Here is a 20,169-nt window from a genome sequence, read left to right on the forward strand (position 1 = left end):
AAAGACACTGCTAATTTTGTAAGGTGTGATAATGATTATGCTTTTTTTTTTTTTTTTTTTTTTTTGAGACAGAGTCTCGCTTTGTTGCCCAGGCTAGAGTGAGTGCCGTGGTGTCAGCCTAGCTCACAGCAACCTCAAACTCCTGGGCTCAAGCGATCCTCCTGCCTCAGCCTCCCGAGTAGCTGGGACTACAGGCATGCACCACCATGCCCGGCTAATTTTTTCTATATATATTAGTTGACCAATTAATTTCTTTCTATTTATAGTAGAGACGGGGTCTCGCTCTTGCTCAGGCTGGTTTCCAACTCCTGACCTCAAGCCATCCGCCTCGGCCTCCCAGAGAGCTAGGATTACAGGCGTGAGCCACCGCGCCCGGCCTAGTATTGCTTTTTAAGAGAGCTCTTATCTTTTAGAGATACTTACTGAAATACCAATAGATGAAATTTAATAATATCTAGGATTTGCATCAAAATAATATAGTGGGGGAGTAGGGGACAGAAGATAGAAGAGGACCATGAGTTTTTAGTTGCTGAAGGTGTATAATGGGTAGATGAAGGTTCATGGTACTCTTCTTCTGTATTTGCTTGACATTGGCCATCATAATAATTTTTAAAAAACACACTTTAAAAAAATAATTAATCATCTGTGTATGTATATGTCTTTCTTCCTTGGGGGGTTCTAAGTGAACACTGACATTTATAAATGAAAAGTCATCAATTCTGGAAGGCTGAGGGGGTGAGGGATGGGAAATAACTTAATGGGTACAATCTACATCATTCGGATGACGGCGACACTAGAAGTCCAGACTCCGCCAATAGCCAGTATGTCCATGTAACGAAACTGCACTTGAACGGTTTTAAGACATGCATATGAAAATAAAAAGTAAAAAAGTCATCGACTCTGAAAGTGTCATTATGGTTCTGAGTGGAAGGTAAAGCAGTGCTTTTACAGAAACCACAGCTGGGTCCACGCTACCGGCGTCCTCTACGGGGCTGGAGCCATCCCGTTCTTCCTGGCATTCACCTATCAGACTGCACCGCCGGACACAGGCCACAGATGCCCCGATATCTGTCTTCCTTTCTTCCTCAGCAATAAAACTTCTAGTTTTTAGTTGTCACAAGGCCACACGGCCTCCTTTGTGTACCCTCCTGAGGGTAGCCGTGTGGACTACATTCTGACTGATGGTCTATAATGGGAAGTGGTCTATATGACTTCCTGGAAGTGTCTTTAAAGAGGCATGTCTCCTTTTCAGATCTGCACCCACTTTTCCTGCTTGCTGGAGTATAGCCTGGTAGCTGGAGCTGGGGCAGCCATGTTGGGTCATGAGGCAGAAGCAACGGTGAAACAACAGTGGAACAGTAAGATAGGAAGAGCCCGGTTCCTAACATGACAGAGTGACACACAGCCCTAGATTAACTACCTTCAGATTAATTTTTCATGAAGGTGATATAAACTCCTGACTTTTTGGTTATTTACAACGAATTCTAATCCTACTTAATACAGTTGCTAAGACTTTTACCAATTCGCCAATATTTCCTGAGTGCTTACTCTGAAGTTACGTCATGCTAATTACTGTGGGAGAAACGAGATGAAGTTCAGAGAATCAGCACATAAAGAACTTTTTATTTTCATTGAGAGAAAGATATGCAAAATACAAGATGATTGATTGTAATTAGGTAATAATACTCTCCACCACATATTGAATACTTATGATTATAATTACTAATACTAGCTTCCATGTATTGAGTACTTATTATGTGCCCCTTATTATTATTATTTTACTTAAAAAATTTTTTTTAAAGGCTGGTCAGGTGGAGCAGTGGGAGTGGAGAAGGAACAAAGGAATCTGTAACTGGTTGTGATCAATTAGTTGTAAACACCACTGCACTCGGACCAACCTCTTTTTTTTTTTTTTTTTTTTTGAGACAGAGTCTCATTCTGTTGCCCGGGCTAGAGTGCCGTGGTGTCAGCCTAGCTCACAGCAACCTCAGACTCCTGGGCTCAAGCAATCCTCCTGCCTCAGCCTCCTGAGTAGCTGGGACTACAGGCATGTGCCACTATGCCTGGCTCATTTTTTCTATATATATTTTTAGTTGGCCAATTAATTTCTTTCTATTTATAGTAGAGACGGGGTCTCGCTCTTGCTCACACTGGTTTTGAACTCCTGACCTTGAGCGATCCTCCCACCTCAGTATCCCAGAGTGCTAGGATTATAGGTGTGAGCCACCGAGCCCCGCCCTAAGCACTTTTTTTTAAAAGAGATGGGGTCTTGCTCTATAGCTGAGGGTAGAGTACAGCAATGTCATTCATCATAGCTCATTGCAGCCACTGAATGCCTGAGCTCAAGCAATCCTCCCACCTCAGCCTCCCCAGTAGCTAGGACTACAGGTGTGCACCTCCACACCCAGCTAATTATTTTTTGTAAGAAATGAGATCTCGCTTTGTTGCCGAGGACTGGTCTCAAACTTCTGGCCTCAAACGATCCTCCTGCCTGGGCCTCCCAATGTGCTGGGGTTACAGGTGTGAGCCATTGCACCTGGCCCTGTTTTAAGCACTTTATACATATTAACTGTTTAATCATCACAGTAAGATTAGGAATTAGGGATTGATATCATTGCCATTTACAAGTGAGAAAATAGAAGCACAGAGATGTTAAGTAACTTGTCACACAGCTTGTAAACTATGGATACAGGACAGAAAAGTAATATTGATTAGGAGGTTTCAAAGAGGAGAAAAGGCTAGTGTCAACTGGCAGATCTTTGTGAAGAAGACAAGATGTTGATTCAGTCAACAAATATCTATTGAGTGCTCACTGTGGGGCAGGCACTATTCAGGCTGAGAATGGAACAAGCAGAGGGCCTAAATTCTAGTGGATGTTAAGAATGACTGGCTGGGCTTGGTGGCTCACGCCTGTAATCCTAGCACTCTGGGAGGCGGAGGCGAGCAGATTGCTTGAGGTCAGGAGTTCGAAACCAGCCTGAGCAAGAGCGAGACCCGTCTCTACTGTAAATAGAAAGAAATTAATTGGCCAACTAATATATACAGAAAAAATTAGCTGGGCATGGTGGCGCATGCCTGTAGTCCCAGCTACTCGGGAGACTGAGGCAGAAGGATCGCTTGAGCCCAGGACTTTGAGGTTGCTGTGAGCCAGGCTGACACCACGGCACTCACTCTAGCCTGGGGAAAAAAGGAGAGACTCTGTCTCAAAAAAAAAAAAAAAAAATGAAAACCATGGTACAGTCAGCCCTCTATACCTATGGGTGCTCTATCTGTGGATTCAACCTACCACAGATAGAAAATAATTGGGGGGCCGGGCACGGTGGCTCACGCCTGTAATCCTAGCACTCTGGGAGGCCGAGGCAGGTGGATTGCTCAAGGTCAGGAGTTCAAAACCAGCCTGAGCGAGACCCCGTCTCTACCATAAAAATAGAAAGAAATTAATTGGCCAACTAATATATATATATATAAAAATCAGCCGGGCATGGTGGCTTGTGCCTGTAGTCCCAGCTACTTGGGAGGCTGAGGCAGGAGGATGGCTTGAGCCCAGGAGTTTGAGGTTGCTGTGAGCTAGGCTGACGCCACAGCACTCACTCTAGCCTAGGCAAGAAAGCTAGACTCTGTCTCAAAAAAAAAAAAAAAGAAAAAGAAAAAAAGAAAATAATTGGGGTAAAAAATTATGTCTGTACTGAACACATACAGACTTGTTTCCCTGTTGTTTTTCTGTAAACAATGTAAATAACTGTCATACTGCATTTACATTAATTTGGTATTATATGGAATCTGGAGATAATTTAAGGTACACGAAAGGTCTGGGCACGGTGGCTCACATCTATAATCCCACACTTTGGGAGGTTGAGGCGGGAGGATCACTTGAGGCCAGGAGTGTGAGGTTACAGTGAGCTATGATGACACCACTGCACTCTAGCCTGGGTGACAGAGTGAGACCCTGTCTCTCAAAAAAGAAAAAAGAAATAAATTATGCAGGAGGATACATGTAGGTGCAAATACAACATCGTTTTATTTTTTTTTATTTTTTTTTTTTTTGAGACAGAGTCTCGCTTTGTTGCCCAGGCTAGAGTGAGTGCCGTGGCGTCAGCCTAGCTCACAGCAACCTCAAACTCCTGGGCTCGAGTGATCCTTCTGCCTCAGCCTCCCGGGTAGCTGGGACTACAGGCATGCGCCACCATGCCCGGCTAATTTTTTTATATATATATCAGTTGGCCAATTAATTTCTTTCTATTTATAGTAGAGACGGGGTCTCGCTCTTGCTCAGGCTGGTTTTGAACTCCTGACCTTGAGCAATCCGCCCGCCTCGGCCTCCCAAGAGCTAGGATTACAGGCATGAGCCACAGCGCCCGGCCTAACATCGTTTTATATAAGGGACTTAAGCATCTGGATTTTGGTATCTGCAGGAAGTCTTGAAACCAAACCCCCATGGACACCAAGGGAAGTCAGTACTCACATCCAATCCTCCGCCTGCCTCCCAGTTGCCAAAACACTTTACCTTGGTTCTATAAGGGTAAACAGTAGGTGTTTTGAAACTAAAATCTGCACGATCAGACATAAGGCTTTTAGAAACCTTTCAAACTACAGTACTGGAGATGACGACATGATTATTATGCCTAACTATCAAATCTCAGTATCAAAGAAACTCAAGAAAACTTCTAGAAGTTCACAAAGAAAGTTGGTACATTCTGTATACAGAAACATGAAACATTTTCTTTCTTCTTTTTTCAGAGCTACCCCGAAACCCTAACAAACAAAAACATAGGTGGTTATTACCATTAGAAAGATAATAACTAAAAGCAGATACGCATGGACACTTTGCAAATCAGTAAGACAAAATCAGTACATCTGAAAGGTTTATCCCCTCTTGGAAGCAAACTAGGGATCAGGCAAAGGAGAAGAAAAAAACAGACCTCTATTTTTCTTGTCTGTAAGCCCAGCACTGACTGGCTTCTGCCTCAATTCACACCACTCCTCCCCTTGCTGTAGTTTTTCTAACCTTATTGTCTTCTTTAATTTCTTCAAATTTTCATGTTTCTTCCTACCCCAGGGCCTTTGCATATCCCGTTTCTGCTGTTTAGAAAGCTCTTCCTTTTTTAAACTCCTCTCTGCTCATTCTTCCCTACCCAACTTTTGCACAGTTGATTTCTATTTTCCCTTCAAGTCTTTGCTCAACTGTCCCTCCTGCCTGAAAGCCTTATCCAAACTCCACCACCTTTAAAACCTTTTGTAGATTTCCATAGCACCCCGGGGTTGAATCATGATTCTTGTGGGCCTGAGATATTTTTGCCTTTGTGGGCCCTTTCCTCCATAAAAGGATAGTAAAAATTATATTTTATGACTACATTGACCTATAGTGGAAATATACTCCAAGCTGGATGAATTACTATATATTATATATATATGAATATTTTTTTTATATAGTATATACTTCATTTTTTCTTCTGGCTTTAAAAGAAATTGAAGCCGGGCGCAGTGGCTCACGCCTGTAATCCTAGCACTCTGGGAGGCTGAGGCGGGCGGATTGCTTGAGGTCAGGAGTTCAAAACCAGCCTGAGCAAGAGCAAGACCCCATCTCTACTATAAATAGAAAGAAATTAATTGGCCAACTAATATATATATAAAATTAGCCAGGCATGGTGGCGCATGCCTGTAGTCCCAGCTACTCGGGAGGCTGAGGCAGCAGGATTGCTTGAGCCCAGGAGTTTGAGGTTGCTGTGAGCTAGGCTGATGCCACGGCACTCACTCTAGCCTGGTCAACAAGCGAGACTCTGTCTCAAAAAAAAAAAAAAAATAAAAAAAAAAAAAAGAAATTGAAATAAAGACATTTTTGTGGGTCCCTAAAAGTATCGTGGGCCCTGGGCATTGTGCCTGCTGTTAGAAGCCTAACAGAGAAGCTAGCCCTCAAATGCTGTGCAAGTTTTCTAGTGAATAATTATTCCTATCATAGTTAAATGCCTTCTGCAGGGGATGAGCCCAGAGCACCTGCCTCTGCTCCACTGGGGTGACATTCAGACCTTGGTCTCCCAGGAGGGGCCTAGACAATGTGTATTTTTCATCAAGCTTTTGATCACCCTAATGCTTACAAATGTTTGAGAACCACCGGAATGAGCCACTTCATGCCTGTTTACTTGGGTGAAACATTGACTCCAGTTAGGCCCAAGGGGTTTTTGGTGCAATTCTGTATCTCTGCACCAACATAGATACATACTAGTTGCTCAATAAATTTTCAATAATGAAGGAAAGGACACATGCCTGGCCATATTTTGCAAGGCTCCCCTTTTGTCACCTGTGGCTGTAAGAAAGTAACAATATTTTAAGGACTTGGTGGGCCTTATATACCAATGTACCCCTACCCCCTAAAGCACTGCCTGGAAGAGTAGGTCTTCAGTAGGTATGTGTTGTTGAATGGTTGTCCATCCATGTAAGATTTGCATGAATTGCACACCGGCCTGATTTTTCTCAGATTATAGATCAATCATTTCATAAACCTCTTTCTAGGCCAGGCGTGGTGGCTCACACCTGTAATCCTAGCACTCTGGGAGGCCGAGGCGGGAGGATCGCTCAAGGTCAGGAGTTTGAAACCAGCCTGAGCAAGAGCGAGACCCTGTCTCTACTAAAAATAGAAAGAATTTAATTGGACTACTAAAAATATATAGAAAAAGTTAGCCGGGCATGGTGGTGCATGCCTGTAGTCCCAGCTACTCGGGAGGCTGAGGCAGGAGGATGGCTTGAGCCCGGGAGTTTGAGGTTGCTGTGAGCTAGGCTGACGCCACGGCACTCCTAGCCCGGGCAACAGAGTGAGACTCTGTCTCAAAAAATAAGAAAAATAAAATTAAAAAAATAAACCTCTTTCTATATCTATTTGAATCTAACATTTATCAAGCCTAAGACATAAGAAACCCATGGACTTTACATAGATGATGTGTGGAGCTGCATCTCCTTTCTGTGTTTCCCTTCAGCTAAGGATTGGGTGAATGGGAAACCTCCTGTGTGGGGTGGGGCACTCCTGCCCCATGGAGAGGGACTGGTACCACCTTTTACATCATGGTGTTTGGCCTGATTGATACAAATCTATTATTACTCAATAAGAATTAAAACATTCCCTGAACTCTTTGATATAATAAAATCAGTTAAACTTTCTCTTGTGGGACTTACACTGAGTTCACTTTACGATGAGAGCCCTCAGGGTTTTTTCCCCTCACACGTAGAATGCGAAGTTTAAGTAAGTTATGCTTGTCACACGCTTTTGCCTGTGTTCTTCCGTATTTAGCAAATACATAATAAACACAAGTCTGAATGACCTGTGTAAGTTCTGAATGCTTCAGCTGTGCCCCAAAGACAGTTTTTCTTTCTCTTGTTAAAATTACCCTGCGCTATTCCATATAGTGTGAGTTGCATTAAAAAATATGTGGGTGTGTATGTGTAAACACTGAACCTTTTTCTTTTTTTCTTTTTTTTAACTTTCTCTTTAGAAGGAGGAAGACATAAATCATAAGAACAGAACCAATATTAGGGTTTTGGTTCAAAAACAGAAGCCTCCAGGGAATGTTATAAAGTCCATGTGGGCAAAACTTGATTGTGCTTAATATTTTGTCATGGATGAGTATTCTTTTTTTTTTTTTCGAATTTAATTTTTTTTTTATTTCAGCATATTATGGGGGTACAAGTGTTAAGGTTACATATATTGTCCATGCCCTCCCTTCCCTCCCACCTGCCCGACACCCGATAAATGCCATTCCTATATGTCCACTTAAGTGTTGATCCATTAATACCAGTTTGCTGGGTAGTACATGTGGTGCATGGATGAGTATTCAGAGTGAGGGCATTGAAGAACTGTAAACTTTCCATGAAAAAAAGATATATTTTTAAACTTGTGGTTTAGTTTATTGTTATCTAACCTTGTTTCATAAAAGATGATGTATTTACCATATTATACATGTTTAAGGATGGAAAAGTATTTCTTAGGCATTAAAGAAGTACAAACTATCTGTAAATACATATAAACATATTTAAGACATCTAAAATATATAAAAGATGAAACAAAATTTTGTGGCTATCTGAATAACTAGAAAATACAATTAAGCCAAATATATATTTTCCCAAGCATCATGGCTAGATCTAATTTGCTGTTTGTGTTTGGTTGGTTGGTTGTTTCTACTTTGCTTGTTCATTGCTGTTTTTTAAGATAGTAACTATGAGTCCTTCAGCTAGTGAATAAAATCCTCCAAGCTTTAACATTTTACAACTGAATTTGATAAACATTGAAAATGGGTTGAAAACAATGGAAGTGTTCAGAAGCATCTAGCACTTACTCTTAAACATGTGTTGTATTTTCTAGCTGGCCTGCCCTGGCTTGGGAACTGCCGTGTGTTTGTGTTGCAACAACTGAGTTGGCTCATAGATTTAAAGGAAATATTAATGGATAAAGATAAAGCGCTGGCCCCATCCGTGGTACAGGCTTTCTCTTTTTCAGTGGGTTCCAACTCTCTTCAAACAAGTCTCCAGAGTGAGTCTCCTGATTTTCCCCTACGGGAGATTAGGAAAAAATTCTGCCTCTCGGACAGAGGTCAGAGAGCTAATCTCAGCCTTGGAGACTGACTTCATTGAAGGTTCGCAGGCTGTGTGAATACCTCGAGGCAGCAAAGAATAATGGGTCAGAGCCTGTTTTAGCTGTGTGATCTCGAGCAGGTTAGTTCACAATTCCCTCCCCTCAGTTTCCTCCCCTGTAAAATGGGGCTCCTCATAGCAAATATCTCCCAGGGCTGTAGTAAGGATGAACCGAGTTAATGCACGCAAAACTCTTGGAATGGCGCTGGGGACGCGGTGAGTGCTTTTTCGTGAAATGTTTGGCCATTAGGAGGCTGCGGGCTGCTGCAAACTCCCCCTCCCCACAATGCCTACCGCCCTGCAAATAAGAGATAAGAAAGCTCCGCTGGAGAGGGAGGAATTTGCAACCAGTGGGGGGAGAAAATCATTTGCTAGAGAACAAAGTTTTCTTTTTACATGTTTTGAAAATGGAATCGTTCACAGAGGACGACTCATCTGCCTGGTAAAAATGCCAGGAAGGGAGAGAAAAAAAACGCTGACTCCTCCCAGTTAACAGCACGGGGAGAAGGCTGAGCCCTGAGCCAAGGGACTTTCAGCTGAGTAATAAAAGCAGTATTCCTCCTGCTCACCACCCTCCGTCTCGCTCCCCAGGACTGTAAAACTGTAACAGACCGTTCAAGGTCTCCTAGGTATTTTACAAAAATCGCTGGAGAAAGTCTTTCTCCAGCGATCATCAATTTTTAACCAGTGCTTACTGGGCATATTCTAAATTAGTGCGACTCAACACTGTCTAGTGGTTTGTCATAAAACTCTACCAGGTTTTCCTTATTGGTGTTAGAAATCATCACCCGTTGTGTGAATTACACCATAGGAACGAACAACAAAAACCGGTAAGATAGTTTTTTTAAAGTAATTTTTTCCAAAATGATAAAAAAAAAAAAAAGAGAAAACTTCACCCTGCATCATTGTAAAAAATAAACACACAAAAGAAATTAAAAATTACTGGCGATCTTTAGTAACATCTTAGTGGATAAGAAAGGTTTTTTTTTCTAAAAGTTCCTCATATGTGGTGCCGAATCTGGGATTTTTGGGGGGTGTTGGGATAAAATAATACCAGAATAAACTCAAGGGGGAAAAGGGGAAGTCATTTTACACGAATACCAGACGCTAGACCACTTCCTCCTCAACCAGGCACATCCCCTGTTATGAAAACAGACCAGGACCTTCAAGGTAGGGAATAGAAACAGACTTGAATATTTCTTAGGAATTCTAGGAGTTGAAAGCACAGGCTTAAGGCAAAAGAAAAAGACAAACAAGCTCAGAACCCAGGTATACAGAAGGGAACATTCAGATCTGGTTTACAAGGGGCAAGACGGGAGGGAAAAGACCAGCAGCCCTGGATGTAGGCCTGGCTCTCCCAGGTGCTGACTTCGTGCCCTTAGGAAGCTCATGGTTCTAACCTGTGAAATGGGACATCACGCTTCCCCTCTCCACCTTGCAGAGTCATTTTAAGATAATATATCTGTAAAATCTTTTTAACAGTACAATGCAAACAGAAGGTACTACGTCAAGGAGGCAAAATTCCAAGGTTTTCTGTATTGTTTGGATCAAAACATTGTTTCCTTGTCTACATTATTTATCTACACGGACTTACAGTTGTTTGTAAAGACAGAAATAAGCGGCTTCCACTGCCGGCCTGTCCAGAAACTTCGGTGGTTTAACTCTTAGTGAATTTACCCCGAAATTATGTTGTGAAAGTAAGCACCTAGCAATACTCTCTTTCTGCAGGAGAGAGACAGGGTGAAGCTGCCCCCAGGTGAAAACCACTTCACTCACAGTTTATTCCGGACACACACCTTTGTTGACTGTCTTTTGGACTCGGTGTAATGGCCCACGCACTCAACATAAATGAATCAAGACATCAGTTATTTTCTAGCCAAACACATTCTCATCTGTATCCCATCTCTGGCCAAATTCTGTGGGGATCTGGCTGTAAATGCGTAATGCCTCCCAAAAACCCAGGCCTGCCTATCTGTGGGCCCACGCCCATTTGCTGTTCCACTTGAAACCTGGAGGCAGGCCAAGGGTATGGCCAAATAATTACTGTGCCAGAACTAGTTAATCACGGGCCCTCCAGAGGTGGGGACGAGGACCCCTGCGGGCAGAGCAGGCACTGCTGAGCTCACCAGCAGGTAGGACCCTAAGCCTTTGGGGCATCAGAAGTCTGTTAAATGACTCTACTCCTGAGCTAATTTGGTGCAGGCTCCCTGGATTTAGGCCCCGGTTACTGGTTGGCTTTTCTGAGCCTGTTTTTGGCACAGGTAGGCAAGGAGGAGGGAAAAAAAATGGTGTAAGCAAGTTTCGAAATCTTAGATCATTTCATGAATGACTCAGTGTTTCCTTTTGGAAAAGTGCAATAATTGGCTTTCATTAATAACTTAGCTTTGAAAGAAGGTTCTAAGTATTGAGGAGCTTTTTCATGCTATCTGAAAACAGCCTGTCTTCCAATCTTCATTTTTAAGCTTCCAGAGGAATTTCATTCACTCGATAACATGTACTTGTTGAAAAATAAACTGTCACCTACTTCCTCCTTTAAGCTTCCTGTTCTTTCTGAGAAAAGCATTGAGATTGTCTTTCTCTTTCTCTCTTTTTCTCCTTTTTTTTCTATTTAAAAAATTCAACATATAAAATTATTACTCTTCTTCAAGAAACGAATTATATGTAGCACAAGAGGAAAGTAGCCTGTCTTTTATTTCTTCATAGAATGAGAACGTCATACTGTGTATTTCTTTAAGGTGTTTGAAATACATAACTAAATATATTTCAGATAATTGGCTTTAATTAATTTGGACACATTTCAATTTTAGAATTTTTTAAAAAAAGACTTTCTCTGTACATAAACAATCCTGAATTTTTAATATAGAAGACATGCATTCTTCCAGCATGAGTATGGTTGAAGCCATCTTTAGAACTACAAACTCAGAAGATGCCTCAAATGACGGGTTAATGGAATAAACGTTTCTAATGTTAAAGGTATGCAAATAGAACTCAAACGGGTGAAGGAAGACACTGTAATTCAATAAATAAAGTCCAGAATGTTACTGTGGTTACCGTGAACTCTATTTGCATACAGGCTTATCTTGTTTTTAAACCAGAAGGGTAAAAAAAAAAAAAAAAGAGGAGGAAGAAAAAAAATCCCAACTTTCCCCACATGCTCTCAAAATACAATCTTACAAATAAATAAGGTGAAACAGTTAACAAGCAAAAAGTGCTTAGTGTGGAAGAATCCAAAAAGCATTGAAAACATTTTCTAGAATGTCGAGCACGAACATGGGACTAGCCTCAGGTCCTCTTACTGAGAAAATTGCACAATCAAACTTTTTGTCACTCATGTCTGTTGTGTTGGGTCGGGACTGATTCTCTTACGACTCCGGTTTCAGGAGTCTGCCCTGCTGGGTTGCTGGGCTAATCACAACGTGGGTCCCTGGCTGTTCCTCCAAGCCAAGCATACAATCAGATTGAAATAGAGTAGGGAGAGACCAAGAGGAGAGGCGCCCCACGGTAGATTCTCACACCGGCTATCAAATTACCAATCTCACAATGTTTAGTACAGTGAATGAAAACCAGAATCACTGTTGCCATTTTTGAAGGAAAGCTCACACTCTGCATTATTTTTACACCTGTGTGAGTACATAGTATACGTTTTGTGTTCCGTAAGAAACCTTGAGCCAATACAAGTGCTCATCCAGGTGTGAGGTGGAAATAGTTTCAGGACACAGCAGGGTGAGCAAAGTCCATACTTACGAAGAGAATAGGTTTAAATAAATACTTTAGAAAATGTCTAAATCAGGCTGGGCGTGGTGGCTCACGCCTGTAATCCTAGCACTCTGGGAAGTCCGAGGCGGGCGGATTGCTCGAGGTCAGGAGTTCGAAACCAGCCTGAGCAAGAGCGAGACCCTGTCTCTACTATAAATAGAAAGAAATTAATTGGCCAACTAATACATAGAGAAAAAATTAGCCGGGCATGGTGGCGCATGCCTGTAGTCCCAGCTACTCGGGAGGCTGAGGCAGGAGGATCGCTTGAGTCCAGGAGTTTGAGGTTGCTGTGAGCTAGGCTGACGCCACGGCACTCACTCTAGCCTGGGCAACAGAGCGAGACTCTGTCTCAGAAAAAGAAAAGAAAATGTCTAAATTAATCACATGGGTGGTCTTCATGGGAGTATGAGGAAGGGCTTGTCCCGCAGCGAGGTTTCATTCAGGTGAGACACCTGGGCTCTCTTGGAAGGCAGCGTCGCCGCAGATAACCCTTGCCCTGCACGCCTGACAGCATCTCATATTTTAGGGTGCAGCAAATGGTACACTCCGCCCACCTCTCCGTAGCTGATTCTCCACCTTCGAGGCCAGAGACGTCCAGAGAATGAGTGAAAAATGCTTGGAATAGAAACCACAGAGAGTGTCATAAAGATTCATTTTATAAGTACCTGCAGGTGTTTGGTTAGGCCATCCAGTTCTGGGGGCCTGGTCACAGATTTGTCCGTGAGAATTTAGTCATGGACAAAACAGAGAAGGTGTCCTGTTTTTAGTTGCTGTGTCCTCCCATCCCCCACCCCTCAAAAAATTTGATTCTGAAATGGAAAGTGAGAAAAGGGAGAGAAGTGCTAAGAACCTTATGTACTTGGAACTAGAGGTGACATGTTTCTTTCTTTTTTTTTTTTTTTTTTCTTTTAGAAATGCCTGATCTGGAAATGTTTCTTATTTAATGAGCTTGGTCCGCTAAGGTTATTACATACACACAGATGTATGTTTAACTGCACTTTAACAAAACCTGCGTTCTGATAGCGAAAGGTACACAGAGGAAAGCCAGCCTTCCCCCCCAACTCCCAGGTCCTCTGGCCTCTGCAGAGAGCCACCACTAGGACCAGACAGAAGACTTTTTTTTTAAAGGAGATAATTGCCTTGTCAATTTGGTTTTCCATTACAATGTGAATAAGCCTTTGTGGTCTTTATTCCTAGACTTTTGCTTGGGTGGTGGTGGTGGGGGGTCTTAAAATACAGAGGGGGGGAAAAAGAGTTTGAGGACTATAGCACTCTACCTGTAAGGGTTTTAACTCAACTGCCAGTGGAACCAGTTTATTTCTGTTTCACTTTTCAGAGTTATTCTGCACCATTCTGCAGACCAAAAGGAGTTAGGGGTGGGGAGCCTGCACAGCATTTGTATTTTATAAAACTTCATAAGAAAAAAAACAAATGTGATTTAAGAAGTTTACATTATTTTTAACACCTGAGAAAAATGATCGTTGTAAACTATCAGGTGAAGGAAAAGTGTCTGATTAAGTATGATGCCTTTTTCTTTTTGAGGCAGAGTCTCAAAAAGGGTGTTTTCTGCAGTGTTCAAATTTTCTATAATGATCAGTAAGGCTTTCTAATCATAAGAATCAAAAAGTATTTTCTTAAGAATTATATATTGCATTCTGGAGCGTGTCCTCTAATCTTTCCCAAGTGACACTGCAAAATTTGAGAACTCTTGTATTTGAAATATGACAGGTATGCAGACCTAAAAGCAATGTTCTAGTTTATTGTGGAGTTATCCTGAATAATTCTGATTCATCTACTGTGGTCTCTACTATATTCTATTTATAATTGTTCAACACATATGTATAGTTTAACCATATAGATACCATTTTAGTGCCTAGTCCCTCATTTGGAAGATGGCACTTTTGACACTAGGCAGGACAATCTGTATCAGGTCAATAAATATTAATTAAGTTTGACTGGTGAGTATAGGATCAGCTTTTCTTACAGGGTTAATTTTGACATCTATAATAGCCTGAGAATGGATTATAGACACTCCACCCTAATATGTTGTAAAGACCCCCGGAGGTAGCTTCTAGTTTGATCAGTTTAACCATTCATGTATATCCTTAGCTGGGCGAGGTGGCTCACGCCTGTAATCCTAGCACTCTGGGAGGTCAAAGTAATCCTAGCACTCTGGGAGGTCGAGGTGGGCGGATAGCTCGAGGTCAGGAGTTCGAAACCAGCCTGAGCAAGAGCGAGACCCTGTCTCTACTATAAATAGAAAGAAATTAATTGGCCAACTAATATATATAGAAAAAATTAGCCGGGCATGGTGGCGCATGCCTATAGTCTCAGCTACTCGGGAAGCTGAGGCAGGAGGATCGCTTAAGCCTAGGAGTTTGAGGTTGCTGTGAGCTAGGCTGACGCCACGGCACTCACTCTAGCTTGGGCAACAAAGTTCGACTCTGTCTCAAAAAACAACAGCAAAAAAAAAAAACCCATTCATATATATCTTAATGATATTTTTCAGTTGTATGCCTGTGTGTGCTAAAAAAAAGGACAAAAATAAATTTGGGGGTAAAAAACATTTTTTTTTTTATACCTCATTAAGTGGGAGATAAAAAACATTTTAATTGCTTTCAAATGTTCCAATAAATTCAAACCCATATACTCTTGCTCATGAATTTCCTTGCCAGATTATTACATACTTGTTTGCCAAATCTCTCTGGCTTTCTCCTATTCCCTTAATCTTAGGAACTATAGAAGACATTGAGTGTTACTGGCTGGTCAGAGAATGTAAATATTTTCAAAAGACTTAAACATTTACATGTCGTACAAAAGATTTAAAAAAAAAATCAGATCTCCCCTCTTAAAAACAGTTAAAAGTTTAAGAATCAGAAAATAGCAAAACCCATCTTAGGCCCCCAAAGAAAAAGAATATTTATTTTTTCACATTCCTATTTAAATACCCATTTGTTATCTTTAAATATAGTTCCTACTGTGAACATCCCAATAAACGGCCAGTCTATGACTAAGGAAATGCTACAACTGATGATTCAACGATAGGCAAAGAAATATCAACAGGACCAGGAGGTCTCATAGGTCGCTATCTAACAGACATGGAAGAGCAGCAGTCCCAGCTAGATGGCAAAGGAGCAGTGGTTGTGCCCAAGTCATCACAAGTTTGCTAAGACTATCAGTCCATTGGGCAGGTAACTTTAGGCAGGTACCAGTCACACTCGATTCTATGTAAACAGAACATCATAGAATACACAGGGAATCCAGGGTACCCTTGTGTTTTCGACAGTAATTATAATAATTTGAATTAATACAAGCCTACAATTTTCATGTTTCTCTCTAATGGACTTACAGTGTTTTACTTTATACTTTGAAAACAGAGACAGACATAAAATATTTTCTTTTTTTTTTTTTGAGACAAGAGTCTCACTCTGTTGCCTGGGCTAGAGTGCTGTGGCGCCAGCCTAGCTCACAGCAACCTCAAATTCCTGGGCTCAAGTAATCCTTCTGCCTCAGCCTCCCGAGTAGCTGGGACTACAGGCATGTGCCACCATGCCTGGCTAATTTTTTCTATATAGTTTTAACTGGCCAATTAATTTCTTTCTATTTTCAGTAGAGACGGGGTCTCGATCTTGCTCAGGCTGGTTTCGAACTCCTGACCTTGAGCGATCCTTATGACTCGGCCTCCCAGAGTGCTAGGATTACAGGTGTGAGCCACCACGCCTGGCCGACATAAAATATTTAATAGCTTGGAAAATTAAAGAGGAGGGCAGAAACTGTTTTCTAATATACAGGAATGGAAGGAGACAAAACTTCAGAGTGAATTCAGAGATTATCTTTATTCATGAGCAAAACTCTCCCTTAGATATGAGTAATATCCCCCCCCAAATTAATAAGAACAATTTTATTTCTTAATTTCTTTGAAGTTGAAAGAAGACTCAGCTTCTTGGGTTAAGGATCGTGTCTCACAGTGCACTACTTTTGTAAACATTATTTTCAAGGAAAAAAGGGGGAAAAAGTCTATGACATGTAATGACTCCATAAAGACAATATCATAGACAAGGGGTAGCTTTCACACACTGTCACAGCATCTTGTAAGGAGGGTGGAGGAAAACTGTGTCAGGAGTAGAGTCAAACTATGTCTTTTATATGACTCTGAAATACCAAAAGCCTGCGGTTTGTTGGTTTGTTTATTTATTTAAAGATGGGGTCTTGCTATCTTGCCCAGTCTAGGCTCAAACTCCTGGGCTCAAGGGATCCTTCCATCTCATGCTCCCAAGTAGCTGGGGCTATATAGGCTTACACCACTGCACCTAGCTAAGAGTTATTTAATTTAAAGCCAGTGCCCTTGGTTCTGGATTCAACTTGATGTGCTGGCTCTTTAAAGTCAATGTATTTTCAAATATATTTTTCATTATAACTATCCTGTATTGTTAGAAGTAATTCATTGCTCTCTGAGATCAGAAGGAAAGGTTCTCATTCTCAAGAGATCCAATCTAGGGTTGGTCTACCCCACTACACAGCCTCAGAAGTTCTCAAATACCGGAGAAGTCTTCAGGAGAAACACAATTCCTAAATATACTTTCTTTGCTCCCTCTTAGGCCTCTGAGAAGGAAGCATTGCTAAAGAAAGCTTTTGCTGTCTTTTGGGGAACATAAGGCTATGTATGGGCTTTTAAAAATCTGTTGTCTTGGCCGGGCGCAGTGCCTCATACCTGTAATCCTAGCACTCTGGGAGGCCAAGGCGGGCGGATTGCTCAAGGTCAGTTCGAAACCAGCCTGAGCGAGACCCCCGTCTCTACTAAAAATAGAAAGAAATTAATTAGCCAACTAATATATATGGAAAAAATGAGCCGGGCATGGTGGCGCATGCCTGTAGTCCCAGCTACTCGGGAGGCTGAGGCAGGAGGATCACTGGAGCCCAGGAGTTTGAGGTTGCTGTGAGCTAGGCTGACGCCACGGCACTCACTCTAGCCTGGGCAACAAAGCGAGACTCTGTCTCAAAAAAAAAAAAAAATCTGTTGTCTTATTTATTGCTAAGATATGTAGTTAAAAAACAAATTTAAGGTCGGGAGCAGTGGCTCACGCCTATAACCGTAGCACTCTGGGAGGCGGAGGTGGGCGGATCGCTCAAGGTCAGGAGTTCCAAAACCTGACCAAGAGCGAGAACCCCGTCTCTACTAAAAATAGAAAGAAATTAATTGGCCAACTAAAAACATATATAGAAAAAATTAGCCAGGCATGGTGGCACATGCTTGTAGTCCCAGCTACTGGGGAGGCTGAGGCAGGAGTATCACTTGAACCCAGGAATTTGAGGTTGCCGTGAGCTAGGCCGACACCATGGCACTCTTGCCTGGGCAACAGAGACTCTGTCTCAAAAACAAAAACCAATAAAAACCAAAAAACAAACCAAATTTAAATCTATTAATCTGGTGGTCAAAGAGAAAAGTTCTTTGAAAAGAAATAGTTTCAGGGGGGCGAGGACTAAAAGGGGACAATGAATGATGCACAGGAGAACAGATCTGAGATCCGCAAAGTGCAAAAATGATATTTTTCCAAATAGTTAAAAAAAAAAAATCTGTCAAATCTGTCCATCACCTGCTTGGGGTTATTTTATATTTCTCCAAAACCACTGACGTTCGAAGCAAATAAGGGTTACAATGGTTAAATCCAATATTTACAAGGAGAATATGTTTCCTGAGAATTTGACATTTCAATTAAGGTTGCAATAGTGCTGCCACTGTCTTTTCAAACATGATCAAATATATCATGTTGGAAAACCGTGTAATCTTGTTTGGAAATCTTCCTCGGGCTCTTGCATCCTGTATGAGCTCTGCCAGAGAACTTCAATACAAATCATGAACTTAGTTGAAGTAATTGGTACTAAAAAAGAAACTTATGGGCCAGGACTTTGAAATTTTTCACTATTAATAACCAAGAAAGCTGTATTTTCAAGTTGGTCAAGTGTTCGTCTATTCTGCCTCCAGCTGTGATCTCAACACATCCAGGGCGTCCATGAAGCCTGGAAACAAAGAAGAATATACATAATGTCATCACGGGTATCCTCAATCTGCAAAAATTGCAACATGTACAACAGAACAGAGTATAATAGAATAAAATAGAATCAAACAAAACAAAGTAAAAGAAAATAAATTAAGTAACACTAGGTATGTTTCCTGCCCTTATAAAAAACCCTCCATACAAGAGCTTGTGGGGTGCATGGAGCCAGCACAGGCGCTGGATGAAATGGGAACTCCATTGCAGGAAGTGGTGCTTTTCTGATGCTGCTAATTAAGGAATGTGGAACCCTTCCTTTTGAGTCAGCTGGGCGGTATGTAGAACTCTGCATGATTATTGCACGAAACTTTAGAAATAAACCACAGTATCTTGCCACTTAACGTTTAAGAGGCAGGAGGTGGTGTGTGTGTTTTTAAATGGCTCCTAATCTTCAAAATGGTTAGTCGCAGCTGGCCTTTTTATCAGCTGATCGTATTTACAGCACGGTCTCGGATGGCACGGGGCTATCCCAAAAGAGGATTTGGGCTATTTATGAGCTGGCATTTTAAGGTACACAGGCTTATCATAGCATTCTGAGGATTCAGTAGAATTACACAGCAATAAAAACATCTCTGTGGGACTGTTAACGCTTCTTACTTTTAACTTCTTTTTAGTAAAGTAAATGTTAATATGTTTCAAAGGTAATACAGACATATTATGGGAAATAATGAGAGAAAAATAGGAAGTGCAGAGAAAAGGTCACACATATCCCACTATTGAAAAACCATTAAAAAAATTGTATATACTCATTGGTTATGACTGTTAAAAAATTTTTTTTATAAAAATTTTGAAATCTATACAAAAGTAGAGAGAATAGTAAAATGAACCCCCCCATACCCAGTTAAACAATTTCAAGATGTTAACTACATTTGCTTCAATTCTCCCATTTTTTTCTTTGCTAAAGTATTATAAATTCCTATGTGCCATGTCATTCTCCTGTTCGCTTCAATGTATGGCTCTAAAAATATATATGTTTTCTCTAATAATTCATAATGCCATTATCACAGCTAATGAAATTCATACTGTTTTCTGGTATCACAATATTCATTCCATACTAAAATTTCCTTGATAAGAAAATCGATTTTAATGTTTTTATGTATAGTACCTACATCCTACCATTTTGCTTACTCATAAAAAAATTGATAGTTTATTCCAAATACAATTTTGCATCTGGGTTTTTCCATTTGCTATTATAACTGTTTGCCAATGGCATATTTTTCGAAACTTTCTGTTTTTAAAATAGCTGGGTGCAGTAGTGGAGGGATAAATAGGTGGGATGGTTAACCATTTCTTTATCTGTGTACCTCCACATATAGGGAGATAGCGTGTGTATTTTTCTTCCCCTTGCAGTAACTATTGTTGCCATGAAAATCTTTGTTCACAACACCTTTTCCTTGATTACGGCTGTTTCCTTAGGGTTGATTCCAGGAGTGTTATTGCTGCATCCAAATGTAGGAACATTTGTAAGGCCCTTGACTTTTCTCAGTGAGTTGTTTACAAAAGGACTGTACCAATTTACACTTCCACTTACAAAGGATGAGAGAGCCTCTATTAAAATGTTTAAAGGCAGTGCTTTTCAGAGCTCTTATAAATCATCGGCTATAAGAGGCTGACTTATGTTTGTCATATGGTCATAGTCATCTCAAAAATAAATAAATATACATTTTTCTATAGCTATAAAAGCATGACATGCGCAGGCTGCCAAACAACCACAAAGTAACTTTGATTAAAGGAGGAAACTGGT

The sequence above is a fragment of the Microcebus murinus genome, chromosome 16 (genome assembly GCF_040939455.1).
Source record: "Microcebus murinus isolate Inina chromosome 16, M.murinus_Inina_mat1.0, whole genome shotgun sequence".
NCBI lineage: Eukaryota > Metazoa > Chordata > Mammalia > Primates > Cheirogaleidae > Microcebus > Microcebus murinus.